This window comes from Panulirus ornatus, chromosome 42, assembly GCF_036320965.1.
Source record: "Panulirus ornatus isolate Po-2019 chromosome 42, ASM3632096v1, whole genome shotgun sequence".
NCBI classification, from domain to species: domain Eukaryota; kingdom Metazoa; phylum Arthropoda; class Malacostraca; order Decapoda; family Palinuridae; genus Panulirus; species Panulirus ornatus.
The window spans coordinates 28291249-28312567 of record NC_092265.1 but is presented as its reverse complement, the minus strand read 5'-3'; the positions used below and the strand labels follow the sequence as shown (position 1 = coordinate 28312567).

Here is a 21319-nt window from a genome sequence, read left to right as displayed (position 1 = left end):
GATCTTGACCTGTTATAAGGCAGTAGATCTAATGATCTTGACCTGATTCAAGGAAGTAATTCTAATGATCATCTTTTTGCAAGGCAGAAAATTTAATGATCTTGACCCATAACAATGCTGTAAATTTCAGTATCTTGACCTGTTATAGGCAGTAAATTTAATAATCCTGATTTGTTATAAGGCAAAAAATCTAATGATCTTGAGTTGTTAGAAAGCAGTGAATCTAATGATCTTGACCTGTCAAAAGGAAGTGAATCTAATGATCTTGGCCGGTAAATCTAATGATCTTTACCTGGCATAAGGCTAACTGATACTGATTTGTTATAAGGCTACCTGTTACAATGATATTGACCTGTTGTAAGGTAATAAATCTATCTTTACCTTCTATAAGTAAATCTGATGATATTGGCCTGTTATAAGGCAATAAATCTAATGACCTTTCCCTAATATAAAGCACAGTAAATCTAATCATCTAATGATCTTGTCCTGTTTATAAGGCAGTAACTCTAATGACGTTCACCTGTTATAATCTAATGATCAGCTGTTATAAAACAGTAAATCTAATGATCTTGACTTTTTTATGAGACCTAGTGATATAAACTGTGAATCTAATGATCTATAGTTGTTATAAGGCATTGTTGTTATTAGGCATTAAATCTAATCTTGTTAAAAGGCAGTAAATCTAATGATTACCTTTTACAAGGTAGTAGATCTAATGATCTAGACCTGTTATAAAACAGTAAATCTAATGATTTTGACCTGCTTAAGGAAGCAAATCTAATGATCTTGACTTGTTATGACACTAAATCTAATGATCTTGACCTTGGTGGTCAAGACATGGTGGTAAATCTGATGATCTAATACGATGTAGTAAATATTGACCTGTTACAGAGCAGTAAATATTATTTTTGACAATATATAGGCAATATAAGATGACCTGCTATAAGGCAGTAAATCTAATCATCTTGACCAGAGGCAGTTACTCTAATGATGACCTTTTATTTACTTGTAAATATAAAGATTTTGACATGTTATAAGGCAGTATATATAATGATCTTGACTTATCATCAGGCAGTAAATTTAATGATGACCTGTTATAAGGCAGTAAATCTAATGATCTTGCAATGTTATAAGGCAGTAAACGTTGATACGAAAGTCTTAGGTTTTGTCCCTCAGGAAATTTTTTTTTATAAATATCTATAGAAGACTTACATATGTTATATGTACGTTATCTCTAGAATATCGTTGCCCGGGATGTATAACACTTGTGTGGATAGACACAGCTTTGTAATACATGATCTATTACACGAAATGAACTTCACTAACGAAGAGTTATTCAATGCGTCGTTGGAGAAAAGTGATCAAATACCTATACAGAATTTTTATGTTAGGTAAAAGGCATTTCTTGATAGTAAACATAAAAAATTATCATGAAAAATAAAGGACGTTGAGGTAAAAATTTTGTTAAAAGATGAAATACTCCTGCCTTAAACTAGCTCCTTGTATTGCATTTTCAGTTAGATACCCGCATGATAATGCATTCTGTTCTTTATAATCATAAACGTTTATGTTCTTAACACGTTTTTATAATTTCTTATATAATCTTAAGGATTCAGGCTTAAAGATCTTTGTTATAAACAATCATTATAATGCAACACAATACATATTCATCATAAACGAATCATTTATCACAATAACCATTATGTTTGTACCAGGTTCTTTAAGTCCTCAGTCACGTTTGTTAATATATAAGAGATTTTTCCGCCACTGACAAGTGGCTCCGTGGTGTAGTGGTTAGCACATCTGCCTCATAAACAGTTGGTCCGGGTTCGATTCCCGGCGGGGCCTTTGTTTTAAGTATTTTTTGTGACCGTAAATACTCGTAGGTAGGTTCTCTCTCTCTCTCTCTCTCTCTCTCTCTCTCTCTCTCTCTATATATATATATATATATATATATATATATATATATATATATATATATATATATATATATCCCTGGGGATAGGGGAGAAAGAATACTTCCCACGTATTCCCTGCGTGTCGTAGAAGGCGACTAAAAGGGGAGGGAGCGGGGGGCTGGAAATCCTCCCCTCTCGTTTTTTTTAATTTTCCAAAAGAAGGAACAGAGAATTGGGCCAGGTGAGGGTATTCCCTCAAAGGCCCAGTCCTCTGTTCTTAACGCTACCTCGCTAATGCGAGAAATGGCGAATAGTTTGAAAGAAAGAAAAAAAGATATATATATATATCTCCGGCAAGAGGCAAGTTGATATGTGCTGGATGGGTGGGTGGGGTGCAGAGTGGCTCGCCGTCATATGGCAAGAACTTCATCGCTTTCACTCAATCACGCAATCTACATTCATAGTGGCTGGCTGGGGAGAGAGAGAGAGAGAGAGAGAGAGAGAGAGAGAGAGAGAGAGAGAGAGAGAGAGAGAGAGAGAGAGAGAGAGAGAGAGAGAGAGAGAGAGAGGAGTTCATGCTCATGAGTTCATGTAACGAGATTTTGCCAAAAGGCAGGGCAAGCACGTAACGCTCTCCGCAGAGAAATATATTGTCACGAAGAAAAAGATCAAAAAGGTGGGAGTAAGGTGTTGTGATGTGTTATGTCTGGGAATGAGAGCTTGTGTGTTTGTGGAGTGAGAGCCAGCAGACAACGTCTGGGTGAGACAGGAAGGTAAGAAAGCTGCCTGGGTCGGAGGAGTGGTAATTAACAGCCACTAAAATGCCACGTGGTCTGGAAACTGTAGTGAAGTAAGTGACATGGGGGCCTGCATGGGTCTGCTGGTGGTGTTGGTGGTGGGTGGGTCGGTGGTGGGTGGTGTTGGGGGGATGGGGGGGTTGGGTTAGAAGGCACACGCAAAAGTCAAAGAGAAAACCCTATATATTGTCAGCGTGACAATGGAGGTGCAAATGTTGTCATTCTTGGACCTGAAGCGAAATATTCATCAATTGTATTCTCACACATATCTATAGTAATGCTTTCAACCACAATCTAATTGGTAAATGATTCTGTAAATGATTCCTCAATCTTGTTAAGGAAAAAGTATTTCACCTCATCTGAGGTCAAACGTTTGCCCACCAGTTTGTGTTCATCACTATCAGCGTGGCGTCATTAGTAGACAGAAGTTTATACCTCATAGCGATTTTTGTTGGTAATACAGACAGTTAGTTTCGTGCTATTTCCTATGAACTTAACTTTAAAGTAAAGTACACACGGTAAAAGGTATCTTCCCGGATGTGTCCAATTAATTTAGAAATGATCAATACGACTCGTGTTGTCTGGGTAGAGTTGGTGAGTGTGAATGTGGATATATTTCGTCATAATTATGGTAACTCATCTTTATAAACAATTCCATCAAAATATAAATCATTATAACATTTATTATGACAATTTGTCCCTGCCTGGCACGGGGTCTTGTCGTACGACGGTCTGCCGCTCTGTAACAGGTCAACATGTATGTGTATCGTGGGGTTTACTGGTTATTAACAGGTAAAGGTCATTCAACCAGATGCTGTACCATACAGTACAACATACTATAACAGTATTTGCTACTTGGTAACAGGAATATATATATGTTGTTACATTTAGAAGGTTATGAAGAGCTAAGGTCATGACGCCTTCATCCATATCATACGTCATACATCAAATGTATAACAGAATGTATATATGTTGGAGTGTTACCGGACTCCGCCTGCATGAGGTTCCACCACAGGTGTAAAGTCATCTTCGACGTGTTAATGTTATCGTTAATGGCCAGAAACATCTCGTCATGGAACTTCTCACTCCAAAAGAATCCAACATTTACCTGCTACTGATTGTAGCGCAGCCTTAGAGTTACAGAAGCCCCACAAAAGTGGTCCTGGAGTTATAGAACTGATCACCTTGGATGATATAACATCAGTGAGCAGTTAAAGGTCATTGAACTTAATTACTTAATATAAACATTGAATATAGAAAACCTGATGACGGCTGGACATAAAGCTATGAATATCTTTCTTGATTACTGAGTGTCAGGACGGGTTCTGGCCCAGCAGGACTTGAAGAACTTTGGAGGAGTTTGTTGGAGGGTCTTGTGAGTGTGGTGGTGCAAGATGATCATCGAGAAAGCTCTTGTAACTGCTTGACCTTAACTGTTTCCTGAAACTGATGACCTGTAGAGATCGTCTACTGAATCTGGTGTCATTTCACATATGTACTAATCTGTACAACTTCTTATAAGAACTTATTGTATTAAAGACGTAAATCTCCCGAGGAATTGTGCAGATCATAATCGGTTTTTAGTAGCGACAACACAAAATGATTTTCCTTCACCAAACTATTTTGAAAACCTGTTTATAATGAAATCATCAACACGTGTCTCTAAGTTTTCAGTATTCTGAGGAAGTTAATAAATACATTTACCAAATTAGAAGTTAATAAATACATTTATCAAATTAAGGTTTTCACAATATTTTGAGAAGTATATATCGAAAGTTGGTAGTGAATTATCACCATAGTTATATAAATTGTTTATATAAAGCACGTAATTATTCTTTTCTTGTTTAAACCGTGCATCAGTATATAGGGATGAATTATGATTTCATTATTCTTTACATAAAAGAATCAGTTTTCACCAGCTGGGAAGTAAACGTTACTTTCAAAACCAATGTGCAGCCATCCAGCCAGCCAGCCTGGCCTCCAGAGAAGTTATGACATACATTTATCATCAGTATGGAATGACTAATGAACTGTACATATTTATACCCTCTTGGAAAATATATGGTATATATTCCATGGTAATATGTATGTAATGTAATCTCTTCTATCTATTCATTTGTCTATCATCATTACGCCATTCCTAATCTAATGGTGTGTAAGAACCAATCATGTTGGCCGAAAATAGTAACGTAAATACGTTTAAGAATAAACATGATAATATTTTGCTTCACCTCCACTTGTGACAGCATTTGCGTCTCCTTAGTCTCTTAGACAGACTGCAGGTTTTTCTCTTTGAATTATCTATTTACCTTTCTACTTTCACCAGTGTAATCTAAGATTCTGATATCTGCCACAATCACAAACACCTTCAAAATGACCCATTGGTCTGTTGCTGTTTGACTTCCTTTGTATTCCTTTTGATAACCAGATTTCCTGCTGCTCCTTCCCTGGGTGGGCAGGTGATGACAGGATTCACCCAGCCAGGTCAGCTCCCCCACCATGACTGGACCTGCTGCCTCTTGTCACTTTTATATGTGGCTACTGTGATAATAGAGGTTTGGGTTAAAGAGAAAATAACATATCCTGGCCACACTCTTGTTGCTCGAATTCATATAAGCAAAGTCCACATACAGCACGACTGTCCTATGATAATTCAGTAGAGGTGAATAATAGAAAGATAATGAAATACAAATTAGCCATCTTGTGAAGTGTATATGCTCTGACGTATGATACGAATTCCAGCTCAATAACGTTTGGCTGTTAATATCAATTAATATCAAAATGAAGACCAATCTGGACTGGCAGGGAAGGGTAGGTAAGGTGTTCATAAGTTGTGTTACATATATGACAGGTGTGTTGTTACCTTACTGTAGGTAAGGTGTTCATAAGTTGTGTTACATATATGACAGGTGTGTTGTTACCTTACTGTAGGTAAGGTGTTCATAAGTTGTGTTACATATATGACAGGTGTGTTGTTACCTTACTGTAGGTAAGGTGTTCATAAGTTGTGTTACATATATGACAGGTGTGTTGTTACCTTACTGTAGGTAAGGTGTTCATAAGTTGTGTTACATATATGACAGGTGTGTTGTTACCTTACTGAGCCTCATAGTTTGCCTGATCTTCGTAACGTTCATCACGATCACTTTATGTAATAACTCACAATGATATATAATCTCCACATCTCACTCCGTCAATCATAGTCGAGTTCTTTAATATAACACCATTGCAAAACAAAATTGCTCAGTAACGAAAGATATTAGCGCCGTGTGCCTTAATTACTAATCTATCCTCATTCTTACTAAAAAAAGACAAGAACATTCATCTATCGAGGCTTCTAATGAATCTAATAGGCTATCAATGATGACATTTATATTCATCTTCCCTCAACCTTCTGAAATGTTAATCCTCTTTCATGTGTAACCTCAGAATCGGTTCAGGTTTTGCCACACTAAAACCATAAATTCATGAACTTGGTATTTTCAACTACTTTTCCATTCCAACTGAGTGGAGCAAGACAACCCTTTTTCTGCTGAAGGGTACGTTATGAAGGTGCTTCTCTACTCTCGTCCCAAGCCTCTCTCTCCTGTCCTGCCTGACTCTCGTCCCAAGCCTCTCTCTCCTGTCCAGCCTGACTCTCGTCCCAAGCCTCTCTCTCCTGTCCTGCCTGACTCTCGTCCCAAGCCTCTCTCTCCTGTCCTGCCTGACTCTCGTCCCAAGCCTCTCTATATCTCCAGACTCTCCCATCCTAAGCCTCTCTCTTGTCCCGCCTCACTCACCCCACACCATCTCTCCTTCACAGCCATACTTCCATCCTGGGATTCTCTCTCGTGTGCAGCCTACCTCTTATCCCAAGCCTCTCTCTCGTGTCTATCTTCTCTCTCTTTAAAATGAGGCTTGATCATCATTTGTCACTCTCCACTGTGGAATAATTCAGTTAATCAGTTATGATAACGCAGTGGTATATCATGCTACCTTCTCAACCACTGATCTCTCCCTGGCCAGGTAATATACCAACATTGATTAACCCATGTCACCTGCTTTGTGAGAGTAAGTTTTATAATATCATTCTTCAACATTAGGAATAATATAGTCATGGTAAGTCCGGAGGCTGGAGCTTAAGTTTATCCTTACTATTGTCTTGATAACAGAAAGTGAAGGGATGCATGTCCTTGGTGATGGGATGCATGATATATTCATGTTCATTCTACCTTATGACCTTCATGTAAACATTTCCTTCAGGCATATTAATTCTGCAAGGTATTTTTTCTACCTGTTTTCCGTGCTGCGTGTTGCCGGAGGGAGTGGAGGGTGGGGAGGGAGCCTTTGTTTTGCTCTCCGTTTCTTCTACTGCTGTTAAGGGCAATACATTTTGTTGAATAGTGTTAAGGCCAGACCACCTGGCTGTGTGGTATCTATATAACTCCAAGCCTTTTATGCGCCTGGCCTGGCTACATCCTTAGCATATCTCTCGTGTCAACTCTTTTGCCCTAAACCTTCCTCTCTTGTTCAGCTTTTCTCTCTCTCATCCTAAGCCTCTCGATCATTCACAGCCTCACTCTCATCCCAATCCTCTCTCTCATATCCAGCCTAACTCTTATCCCCCCCCCGCCTCGCCCCTTGTTCCCAACATCACCTTAATCTAAAGTCTCTCTCTCTCGTGTCAAGCCATCTTCATACCAAGCCCCACTCTCCTTCACAGCCTCACTCTGCTCTCAAACCTCTTCCTTGTCCAACCTTTCTCATCCCAAGCTTCTCGCTTCTCCACAGCCTCTGTCTCATCTCGATCCTCTCTCTCGTATCCAACTTAACCCTTAACCCAGGCTTCTTTCTCAAGACCAGCCTCTCTCATCTTACCAATATCGTTTTCATTCCAAGCTTTTCTCACGTCCAAACTCGCTCTCATCACCAGCCTTTCTCTTTCTTTCAAGTCTAATTTTCAACCTAAGTCTTGCTCTGGTGTCCAGCCTCTCTCAAGCAAAACTTTCTGCCACACTCAGCCTCACTCTCCTCCCACACCTCTCTTGCCTCCAGCTTTTCTCATCCCAAGCTTCTCTCTATTTCACTACTTTTTCTCACATTCCAAGTATATCTCTCGCGTCCAGCCTCGCTTATGAGAGATCTCTCTTTTACAACTTCAGTCCCCTCCCAAACTCTGGTGTCCAGCATCTCCCATCCCAAGCCTCTCTCTCATGATCAGCCTCTCTCATCACAAACTTCTTTCCCATTCACAGGTTTACAGTTCCTCCCTCCCAAGCCTCTCTTTATAACCTCACCCAACCCAAGCCTCTCTCTCCTTCAAAGCCTCACTCTCCGGCCAAACATCTTGTGTTCAGCCTCTCTCATCCCGAGCCTTTCTCTCTTACAAAGCCTCACTCTCATCCCAGGCCTCCCTCTCCCTCCCTCTGCACCAGCAGTATTTAAACATTTTCAGCGTTGCAGGTCCACATGAATTTGGGGAAGAATTAGAGAAATTATGGAGCTCTTTATAATGTGTCCCATTTTCACAATGTTGCTTCAAATCTTACAGTTGCACGTGCCGGGCTACCACAATAACCGCCACCTGATTGCCACTCTCCTGGAGGAGGAGGAAGTAGACGATGTTGTGATAGTAAACATCACATGATGTATCACTAATGGTCATAAGATCAAACATTATGGCTACACATCCCGACAATCACCAGACTGTGTGTGGCACAGCACGAAGGACGGAGTCGCCTGCCAGTCTTGTACGAAGCACAGTACAATATCTCACTACTTCCTGCCGCTTTCAGTACTTTCTATCAGTCAAGATACTCACACTACGTACGCACGTACACGGTTCTATTATCCTTTGTACATCTTCACTACAGGCGCTTTCGACCTTATCTGAATGAGTCAGACCAAATGGTTATCAGGGACACAGAATACATAACACTTGTCCACTGTCTTTGTCTTTCATACTCTATCTTTCATACTTGTTTGCCATTATTACACGAAAGTCCATTTGGGAACTTATCGTGTTTCATTTTCTCCGTGGACTCATAGGAATATATATATATGTATATATATATATATATATATATATATATATATATATATATATATATATATATATTTTTTTTATACTTTGTCGCTGTCTCCCGCGTTTGCGATATATATATATATATATATATATATATATATATATATATATATATATATATATATATATATATATATGTGTGTGTGTATATATATATATATATATATATATATTTTTTTTTATATATGTTTGTGTGTATATATATATATATATATATATATATATATATATATATATATATATATATACGAACTAAGTGCATATGAACGAGCACTCTCATGAAACATACAAACCTCCAACAGCCAGGATCGAACTCGGGACCCCTGTACAACGGGCGGGAGAGCTACCGCTAGGCTATGATCGCCCCTGATACGGAAATAACTATTCGAATACTATGTACTCGAATGCCTTTGACCTGAAATGTAAGTTCAAGCCAGTAGGCCGACCCTGCACTTAGCTTGATTCCTTTTGTGTTCAATATATTCTTCTTCACTACATCTTCTCTCCGTAATACCTTTATCTTCACTATGCAAGGCTTATTATAATCTTAACTACAACCCCATCTTCATACGACCTTATCTTGACCAAGCTGGTTTCAAGAAAGGCTTTAGATTTTACCCGCTCACACAAACAACGTACTTACACGGGACCCCACGAGTGTAAAACTCCCTCCTAATACAGTGCAAATAGATGATTATACACACCTACACACACCACCACCACTAATAATACACAGAGAAATAGCCTTTTCGGTCGGCTTTGGATCCGTCCTTGAACGTAGTTTGGAGGATTTGGGGGATCAGGTCAATAAGGTTAAGTTCACTACAAACTCATATTCACTAACGTGTATCTTCATTGCTAGTATATTTTCACTAAATAATATCTTCACTATATCCTCTTCTTCACTACACTGTTATTTCTACCATACCATCATCATTGCACTCCATAATGTTCACTAAGAATATTTCTTATCTTCACTGCATAATCATTTTGAACACACTTCACTCTTTACTAACCCTTATTTCTACTACATTCGTGTCTTCACAACATTCTTTTTCACCACAACCTATCTTGACAATATCCTTATCATCACTATGCTCTTCCTCGCTACACTCTCATCTTAACATCATCCTTCTGTTTACTGAACTTAGTTCAAAGACTGACTTGAACGTAGCTTTGGAAAGTTTGTGTTTCTCATTGTGTTACCTCCTTATTATCATTGTAAAGGCAATTGTCACTACTCCCAAATAAACCCTCATCGTCACTACACTCTCATCATTATCATTACTTCTTGATGTTCAATACAAAATTTCAACATACATATTTGTCTTCACTACAGAATAATTTTCATAGCACCTTAGTCTTCATTGATCCTTGTTTCAGCTATATTCGTATCTTCCATTCATTCTTATATCTTATATTAGTTACATCTTTGCAATATCTTTATATCTTCTCTGTTCCGTCTTTTGGAAAATTGAAAATGAGAGGGAAGGATTTCCAGCCTCCCACTCCCTCCCCTTTTAGTCGCCTTGTACGACACGCAGGGAATACGTGGCAAGTATTCTTTCTTCCCTATCCCCAGGGATAACAGCATCTGGTGTTCCATCCAAGTACTAACCAGACCCAACGTTGCTTAACTTCCCTGATCGGACGATATATGCATATATGTATATATATATATATATATATATATATATATATATATATATATATAAATATATATATATATATATATATATATATATATATATATATATATATATATATATATATATATATATATATATATATATATATATATATATATATATATATGTACAAGACTGAAAACAATGAATTTCCCAAATAAAAAATGGAGGCGCCGGGGTTTGAACCCGGGTCCTCTCGCAAGACAAGCGAGTGCTCTACCACTGAGCTACGCCCCCAAGAACATATTTTGTGACATAGTATTATATAAAGCACTGAGATTACCACGGCAAAATACTGTTTGACCGACCGTTGCCGACTAGCCGGCAAAATAACCACAGGGTAAATCTCCATGTTGCTGTCGTGTTTTCCTCTCAATTTTCCAAGAAGAATTGAGTTTTACTTTTTTATTTTCGTTGCAATAGACTGGAACTAAGCAATAGACTGGAACTAAACAATAGACTGGAACTAAGCAATAGACTGGAACTAAACAATAGACTGGAACTAAGCATTAGACTGGAACTAAGCAATAGACTGGAACTAAGCAATAAACTGGAACTAAACAATAGACTGGAACTAAGCGGACCTGGTATGAGGTCAGAGCCCTCATTATCATCCCTGCTAACTACCGGAAGCAGATTAAGTCGTTCCACAACCGATGTCCGGCCCATGTTAACTCTGATGTGCCCAGCAGTTGGAGGAGGATCGCCAGAAGCTTCTGGAAGATTTCAAGGACGTCTTGATGGACCTGACCCTTTCAAATAAAGTCGAAAACCCCAATTTATTGTGAAGATCTTCATTATAACGTTGGACGAACATACTGAATGTTGCACACATGTGATGCGGACAAAATGAAAAAAGAAAAAGACAAAAATTATGTCTGGTGTGGGTCTCGAACCCACGACCTTGAGTGTGTGAGACTCACGCTCTACCACTGAGCTAACCAGACAATAGAAAAATACGTCTGTTTCTTCAATTTGAATTAATGAAAATCTTTGCGAGGCAGCGTTTAGAAAAGAAAGATGTCTTTGACGAAATTTACTTGCTTGGCTTATTCTTCTGTTCCTCATTATCGAAAGTAAACATACTGAAGGATATATACATATATATATATATATATATATATATATATATATATATATATATATATATATTGGAAAGGATCACAATTTTGCGTGTGATCAAGTATATTCCTATGAGTCCACGGGGAAAATGAAACATGACAAGTTCCCAAGTGCACTTTCATGTAATAACCACATCATCAGGGGAGACACAAGAGAGAAATATAACAATCAGTTGACATACAACGAAGAGACGTAGCTAGTACGCCATTTGGTAAACATGTGATTGTCCGAGACAGACAACAAGCGTATCATAAACTAATTATGTGGACAAGGTGAATTCCTTACAAATTTTATCAACACTAAATTTATGCAATTTGTATAGACAATCACTTATATCAAGATTATAATTCTTTGTGCATTTAATGATAGAAGATTCAATGATATTTCTCGTGGTACTGGAGTTAGAGATTATAATGCCATCTCAGTTATTAACTCTAACTCCAGTACCACGAGAAATATCACTGAATCTTCTATTATTAAATACACAAAGAATTATAAACCTTAAGGAAACATGCAACATGGCGGTCAAACTATGAGATGCACAAATGAAGTTTATGAATGGAATATCAGTGAGACGAACTAGTTGATGAATGATGAATGAAAGTGTAATAAAGTCATGATGAATGAATGAAAGTGTAATAAAGTCATGATGAATGAATGAAAGTGTAATAAAGTCATGTTGAATGAATGAAAGTGTAATAAAGTCATGATGAATGAATGAAAGTGTAATAAAGTCATGATGAATGAATGAAAGTGTAATAAAGTCATGATGAATGAATGAAAGTGTAATAAAGTCATGATGAATGAATGAAAGTGTAATAAAGTCATGATGAATGAATGAAAGTGTAATAAAGTCATGATGAATGAATGAAAGTGTAATAAAGTCATGATGAATGAATGAAAGTGTAATAAAGTCATGATGAATGAATGAAAGTGTAATAAAGTCATGATGAATAAATGAAAGTGTAATAAAGTCATGATGAATGAACGAAAGTGTAATAAAGTCATGATGAATGAATGACTGTAATAAAGTCATGATGAATGAACGAAAGTGTAATAAAGTCATGATGAATGAATGACTGTAATAAAGTCATGATGAATGAACGAAAGTGTAATAAAGTCATGATGAATGAATGAAAGTGTAATAAAGTCATGATGACTGAATGAAAGTGTAATAAAGTCATGATGAATGAATGAAAGTGTAATAAAGTCATGATGAATGAATGAAAGTGTAATAAAGTCATGATGAATGAATGAAAGTGTAATAAAGTCATGATGAATGAATGAAAGTGTAATAAAGTCATGATGAATGAACGAAAGTGTAATAAAGTCATGATGAATGAATGAAAGTGTAATAAAGTCATGTTGAATGAATGAAAGTGTAATAAAGTCATGATGAATGAATGAAAGTGTAATAAAGTCATGATGAATGAACGAAAGTGTAATAAAGTCATGATGAATGAATGAAAGTGTAATAAAGTCATGATGAATGAATGAAAGTGTAATAAAGTCATGATGAATGAATGAAAGTGTAATAAAGTCATGATGAATGAATGAAAGTGTAATAAAGTCATGATGAATGAATGAAAGTGTAATAAAGTCACAGTTTAAAAGGACAAAATATGAATGGCAGCCAGGGAAGAGTGGCCCAGGTAAATGGAAGGGTTGAAAAGTTCGCGTTATGTGACGAATTTTGATAGATTTTGCAAGTTTCCTTTCCTATGATGGAACGTAAAAGTTTGTGCTTAGTTCTAGAGACAGAGTTATTAGGTTTATGTTTTAATGATGAACATCAAAGGATACCATTAATTTAACTGACTTTAAAAATGTTCAATTAAATGAAGCATTACATACACAAGCTGCTATTTGGTGGAGTTAATGATTCGCAATTTCTTTGCTAATTTTAAAGTAGGTGTTGAATTGACGGACTTAAAATTTCGAGTTTCAGCTTTAAACCTTGTGTTTGTATGACGTATCTTAGAGTACTTGTTAATATAATGCAAGTGGAAGGTTTACGTTTAAAAGATGGTGTTTAAATGTTAATTAACGAATGACAGTTAAATGGATAGATTTTAAGTTCGCGTTTACGTGGGCCACTTTAAGGTTAAGGTTCGTACGTACCAGGTTGACCAGATGGCGGTAGTGTGTAGACACAGCCATACCAGGTCGTATTTATCATCATTAAAGTCACCTTCCTTACTTACTTATGGCGGCGATGAAATTCACTGGTTCTTGATTCTGCACCAATTAACCTATCAGATAATGGTACAATGTTTGCCTGGTGTTGCATATATCACGTCTGTTGTTGAAACACAAGAATGCCAGGTGACTTTGGGAGTGGATGATAATGTAAAGATCAATATAAATGTGGGAAATCTTGAACCGCCATCACCAGACACAACACATGTTTGGATCTGGCGGGGGGAGGGACTTGCCTGTGACGTCACGATGCCCCGCCTCCAGCCTGGCGCCGCTCTGTGTGTGTGTGCGTGTGTGTGTGTGTGTGTGTGTGTGTGTGTGTGTGTGAGCTCATCTTTTGTGACTGTTATGTGTGTTGCCCGTTTTCTTAACCTTATGTGTATGTATCGTGTTTTTTAGTTACTTGTACACACACACACACACACACACACACACAGAGGCAAGCCAGGAAACTTAAAGACAAGATGGAACTCAGTGGGATATTCATCCACTGTGATAAATCCAGGTAAGAGAAGGAGAGAAGCTGTGTATACAACCACAATGTAAGTAAGATGTAGCTTCATCATCAGTAAACATACCTGGTGTTGTAAACCTCTATCATATCGCTCATTACAAGTCTTGTTATCTTCATCATAAGGGAGGATTCTGAGGCTTGCTATCAATGTTGTTATCTTCGCTCAATAATCGTGGAGAAATGTTTGTACACTCTAATACAGTGATCAATATTGTAGGTCATAATGTAAGTGGTGTGTGACTAACTATAGCTGTAATATTACCTGTTCATTCTTGCTACTAACACATGACACCAAGTTGCCTGTTAGTCTTATTACGTACATTAATACACTGTTGTCTTGGCTTTACATCTCTACTAATGATGACACCTAAATCCTTCTCCTGCCTTGATAGTTTTATTTCCACATCTTAAGATGATACTGTAGTTTGCCTGCTATGTGTACACAGTGTAAACATATGTCTACGGTGAATATCACTGGCCATTGTATACTGTACAACGATAGCCTGTTAAGATCTTCCTGCAATGTCATAGAATTCTGTTTAACTCGTAAACACGATTTCATCGCGTGTAGGAAAAATTTGATATAAATCTAAAGTTAACATTTTCAAAGAGAAATATAGAACAAGGCAGATCACATTTATTATATCACATATCAGTTCACCAGGTAAAGACACCATTATAACATATTGTGAAACTAATATATAGCATGATTCATGTACAAGGACCATCTTCTACACATGACCAATATTTCACAACCATCACAAAATGATTCACTGATAAAGCCAGTGTATGTAATGTCCTTCCTTTTCCTCAGCTCATTAGGCATTTTCCGTGAGCCAACCTATATGTTATTTGTCCCCTCATTTGTGACCTTGTAGTTGTTGTACGGTGGAGTAATGCTTGACTTGCTATACTGAGGGACAGATACACTGACACAAGCCATGTTGTAGTTGTTGTACGGTGGAGTAATGCTTGACTTGCTATACTGAGGGACAGACACACTGACACAAGCCATGTTGTAGTTGTTGTACGGTGGAGTAATGCTTGACTTGCTATACTGAGGGACAGATACACTGACACAAGCCATGTTGTAGTTGTTGTACGGTGGAGTAATGCTTGACTTGCTATACTGAGGGACAGACACACTGACACAAGCCATTATTCATTAAATTGACAAAAATGAAGAGATAAATTTCTTAAAAGATATGTCAAGTGTAATGATACAACGACTTCTGTACATTTTAAGAATCATTTACAAATTCAAAACAGAATTTATATGATGGCATAGTGTATCTAGATAAATTTCTAACTCTCAATGTTCTTATCAGTTCTGTTCAAGGAAAAAAACATGACAAATAAAGCCAGATAAGAGTGTGTCATAAGACCAGAGCCCCTGCCAAGCTGGGACTTGGCCAAACATAAACAACCACTTTCTTATAGACGATTAGTCAAGGTTCTGGGTCGAGCACCAGGATCTATTGACCTCTGACATGATATATTTTCTCTGATCCTTCATCACCACCACACTCCCGGCACCCATCAATAAACCCTTCCCAAATTCCTCACTTCCTTATAAACTCGTCCCTGTAGTCAACAATTAAGAAACCTAAACCGACCAAAAAGCATTACGTTGTTCAACAATGTAAACCCCAGCTAGGGTGAACCTTAGACACTCTTACGGTAAACTGTGATGGACGAAGGATTTACTACCCTAGTAATGTATTACACATTTACTTATTCTAACTACCTATCACTGATTACCGTTAAATACATATGGCAAAAATATATTTTACTTGTGGACTTCTAGTGAAAATACATGGGATATCGTATGCAAGGTAAACATTTGATACGATAATGAATAAGATTTCATAACTTTTCTGGAGCACAAGGTACAGAAATATATGTAACGTGCTATCGTTAAGATTAACATATCTAAGATAAAGATTTCTATTTTGCAGATAAATGTAGAAATCAGTAATATCTTCAATAACATAAAGATAATTACGTCATTATGTTGTAGGCTTTTTATCCGGGTTTTACACACTGAAAAAAAGTATTGTTTAGAGAAAAGTAATGTAATTATTATTAACACAAGGTTCAAGGATTTTAAGTTATGAGTTTCTACTCTTCAAAATGTTAGCATCATCCACTGAGAAAACTTTGAAAAAAAAATACTTTTATTTTGTGTGATGAGAACTAATGACAAATTATTAACGTTTTTCTTAAGAATATTCTTTATGAGTCAAATGAAAGTATTTTGTTAGATAAAAAAACTTACATCAGTAACAACGAGAGATAAACGATCAATGATCATAAACTTTATCTTTGATGAATTAAAGTTCATCAAATGACAGATAAAGATTATTATATACAATTTCCAACAATCTTATTGACATCATAAAACCAAATATGATTCATAAATTTTTCAAATCATCAAAAGTAAAAAGAAGAAGCCGTCCGGAGGTGACTTGTTACCCTCGGTGTAAACACTTATAGGCGGAATCCGGTAACACCTCTTGAATAGCATGTGGAAGACAGAGTAGAGTGGCTAGGCTGTGGAGCATGTTCTCCACTTCAACTGACTAATGATATGTTAAGACAACACAAACCACATACATCCATTGTGAGGATGGAATCAAGGATGAAACATCTATAACTAGAAAGGTTAAAGATACAAAGATGGTGAAATACCTTTACCCAGGATCAGTAGCACCTGTGGCAATGGACACACCTTTGTAATGCTTCATCACTTACAACTGATCAACTTTAATACGAAAGTCTTAGGTATTGTCCCTCAGGAAAACTTTTTATATATATTTATAAAACACATATATATGTTAGATATACACTATCTCTAGAATGTATCTTTACCTGGGACGTGTAACACTTGTGTGGATAGACACAACTTTGTAATGCATGATCCATTACACGAAATGAACTTCACTAACGAAGAGTTATACAACGCGTCGTTGGAGAACATTAATCAAATACCTATACAGAATTTTTATGTTAGATAAGAGGCATTTATTACAAGTGAACATAAGAAATGATGAGGAAAAAGGACGTAGATGTAGATGTTTTATTAAGAGATGAAATATTCCTGCCTTAAATGGTCTCTCTTATAATTGATTTTCTGTTAGATACAAACATGCTAATGTAATCTGTTCCTTATGATCATAAATGTTTATGTTTTTAAAACGTTTTTATCATGTCTTAAGGATTCTGGCTTACAGACCTTGGTTCTGAACAACCATTATAATGCAACACAGTACATATTTATCATAAACGAATTATTTATCACAATAACCATTATGTTTGTACTAGATTCTTTAAGTCCTCAATCACGTTTGTTAATATATAAGAAATTCTTTCTCCACATCTCAATGCATAACATATATCTACACGTGTGGAAATATATGTATATGTTTTTATATTTTTTTCCTCATCTTTTCTAATCAACCTACAAGGTATATGTCTAAAGAAAATACTGGATAAAATCCTAAGTTATGTGTGTGTGTGTGTGTGGTGTGTGTGTGTGTGTGTGTGGTGTGTGGTGTGTGTGTGTGCGAGCACACATAGTAAAGGTTAAGGGACGGAACAACACGAGTGTACAACTCTCTCCCGTAATACATAAATACTAATCACACACACACACACACACACACACACACACACACACAGAGCGGCGCCAGGCTGGAGGCGGGGCATCGTGACGTCACAGGCAAGTCCCTCCCCCCGCCAGATCCAAACATGTGTTGTGTCTGGTGATGGCGGTTCAAGATTTCCCACATTTATATTGATCTTTACATTATCATCCACTCCCAAAGTCACCTGGCATTCTTGTGTTTCAACAACAGACGTGATATATGCAACACCAGGCAAACATTGTACCATTATCTGATAGGTTAATTGGTGCAGAATCAAGAACCAGTGAATTTCATCGCCGCCATAAGTAAGTAAGGAAGGTGACTTTAATGATGATAAATACGACCTGGTATGGCTGTGTCTACACACTACCGCCATCTGGTCAACCTGGTACATATGATCATTTAAACTCTGACATTTAAACACAATTTTTCAAAATTCCTCCCACAAACGCGAACTTAAAATCCATCCATTCAACTCCGTCATTTATTCACGAATATTTAAGCGTCAGTATTCGAGCGTTATCATTTCAGCTGCGTTATTTGATGAGAGACTTTTAAACTGCATTATATAAAGACAAACATTGCAAGTATATCATTTAAACGAAAATTTGTGCAAAGCGTCATTGAAACTTAAACTTTTGATCCCGTCAATAACTTTAAAATTCTCTCAAACAACTGCGAACTTTTAAACTCCGTCAAATTGCAGCTGTTTTAGGAAATGTCTCATTTAATTGAAAAAAATTATAGTCACTTAATTCAACGATATCCTTTGAAGTCTGTCTTTATATAATGAACCATCAAACTCCGTCTCTGGAAATAAACATAAGCTTTAGTTCAGTTACTGGAAAGGAAGTTTGTACATTCTATTGAAGTTCATCACTTAACGCGAACTTTTAAATGCTTCCATTTCCTGGGCCATTCATTCCCTGGCTACCATTCATAATATGGCCTTTTAAACTCTGTGTCTACGATGTTCTGTTCACCGTTGTCCACAGTATCGAGATAGCACCAGGAACATAAGATAATGCTTCATACCCTCACATACATTCCTTACCTGTCATATGTAATGCAACAAAAACACAGCCCACAGTCCACAACCAGGCCCTACAACCCTGTCCGTGGTTTACCCCATTTGATTCATATGTCCTGCTTCAGTTCACTGATAGCAGGTCGTCCCCTGTAAATCACATCGCCCCAGTTCACTTTATCCTATACACGCCTCTCACGTGACCTTGAACATATTCAGGCCCTGATCACTCAAAATCTTGTTCACTTCCTCCATCCATCTCCAATATGGTCGCCCTAATCTTGTCCCCTACACTTCTGACACATGTATCCTCCTTTAACCTCCCCTCACTCACTCTCTCCAAATGTCTAAACCATTTCAGTACACCTTCTTCAGCTCTGTCAACCATGCTCTATTTATCATCACACTTCTCTCTTACCCTATCATTACTTACTGGATCAACCCGCGTCACACCACATGTTGTCCTCGGACATTTCATTTTCAACACATTCACTCTATCATCAAATCTTCCTCATACTGTCTCTACCTTCACCGCCGACTGACATCACTGTTCAAACTCAGGAATGTCTATACCATATTTATTGTACCTGAGCCGCGCCCCAGCCAGGTCCTCCTGACTAACTAGAGCCACACACACACAGAGGCACCAGCTGGACACAATACACAACACAACACACACAATCCTCCTGGGTCCATCTCACACCACCTACCAAGATGTGCTCATCTGGCTGACCCCGTCCACCCCCTCCCCCCCACCAACACCACCAGCTCACCCCCAGCCCCCTTCACCACCCCCCCCCCGGTACAATGACCTCCTCTCTCTCTCTCTCTCTCTCTCTCTCTCTCTCTCTCTCTCTCTCTCTCTCTCTCTCTCTCTCTCTCTCTCTCTCTCTCTCTCTCTCTCTCTCTCTCTTCATCCTCACGGACCGCCGTTCGTCAACACTCGACTTGTGCCAATCACAGCTGGAACAGAGAGATATAAGACCAGTCCTATACCTATTATTGTGAACGTCATCAATAATCCAGGAACAAGTACACAAGATAAGCAAGTAAACTGCTGCTCAGTTTTCCACTTATCGACTTAGTTAAGACAAACAAAATATCACCAGGTGTACCACAGTGGTGTGTGCCCGACTGACTCAGTAACATCATTACTGGAACTCCACCAGAGTCTGTGTTGTCGCTTACCCCTCCCCACAGCCGACCGACCGACCCCACATAAATAGCAATTGATAGTTTGAGGAAAATAATGATTCCTGCCTTAAAGGTCAATAGTAAGGAATGGTCGCTCTTCATGATTATTGCTCTGATGTTAACAAACATGGTCAAGTGAATCTTGTCATTTGTAGTAGAAACGTTAATTCTATTATGGAAGTGAGCAATGGAAGGAGTGATGCAGATTGATCAGGTGGAGGAAGTAGGTGAGGTAAGGTGTGGTGGTCAGTCACACCATTTACATGTTGGTCACAGGAAGAGTTTAGTAAACACTATCGTCTCTCACAAGAATGAACCAGGTTTGTTCTGGAGAAGATAAGAGGAAGGGAGGAAGGCTGCCTAGATGGAAGAGGTCAATTATGGTAAGATTACTGGAATGATTGACATTATTATATTTGATGTAGGAATAATGAGCCTCATAGTTTGCCTGATCTTCGTAACGTTCATCACGATCACTTTATGTAATAACTCACAATGATATATAATCTCCACATCTCACTCCCTCACTCATACTCTAGTTCTTTAATATAACACCATTGCAAAACAAAATGGCTCAGTAACCAAAGATATTAGCACCGTGTGCCTTAATTACTAATTCATCCTCATTCTTAATAAAAATAACAAGAACATTCATCTACCGAGGCTTCTAATGAGTCTAATAGACTATCAATGATGACATTTATATTCATCTTCCTTCAACCTTCTGAAATGTTAATCCTCTTTCATGTGTGATCTTAAAATCAGTTCAGGTTTTGCCACACTAAAACCTTAAATTCATCAACTTGTTATTTTCAACTATTATCCCATTCCAACTGAGTGGAGCAAGGTAACCCTTTTTTATTGAAGGATAAGTTATGAAGGTTCACTTCTCTACTCTCGTCCCAAGCCTCTCTCTCCTGTCCAGCCTGACTCTCGTCCCAAGCCTCTCTCTCCTGTCCTGCCTGACTCTCGTCCCAAGCCTCTCTCTCCTGTCCTGTCTGACTCTCGTCCCAAGCCTCTCTCTCCTGTCCTGCCTGACTCTCGTCCCAAGCCTCCTCCGCCTGTCCTTCCTTTTTCACATAAAGTCTCTCTCTCTTTCAAATCCTCATTCCTTACAAGCCTATCTCATGTTCAGACTCCCTCATCCCAAGCCTCTCTCTCTGGTACAA

The 21319-nt window shown here is 37.9% G+C and overlaps 3 non-coding genes across 3 annotated transcripts; 1 reads left to right on the top strand and 2 right to left on the bottom strand.

Moving 5' to 3' along the window:
- Positions 1-1776: 1776 nt before the first annotated feature.
- TRNAM-CAU (transfer RNA methionine (anticodon CAU)) lies at positions 1777-1848 on the top strand. Its single transcript has one exon. It is a non-coding gene; the product is annotated as a tRNA-Met (tRNA).
- Positions 1849-10612: 8764 nt separating this feature from the next.
- On the bottom strand, positions 10613-10684 carry TRNAD-GUC (transfer RNA aspartic acid (anticodon GUC)). The gene has a single exon. It is a non-coding gene; the product is annotated as a tRNA-Asp (tRNA).
- Positions 10685-11322: 638 nt separating this feature from the next.
- Positions 11323-11394, bottom strand: TRNAV-CAC (transfer RNA valine (anticodon CAC)). Its single transcript has one exon. It is a non-coding gene; the product is annotated as a tRNA-Val (tRNA).
- Positions 11395-21319: the final 9925 nt, after the last annotated feature.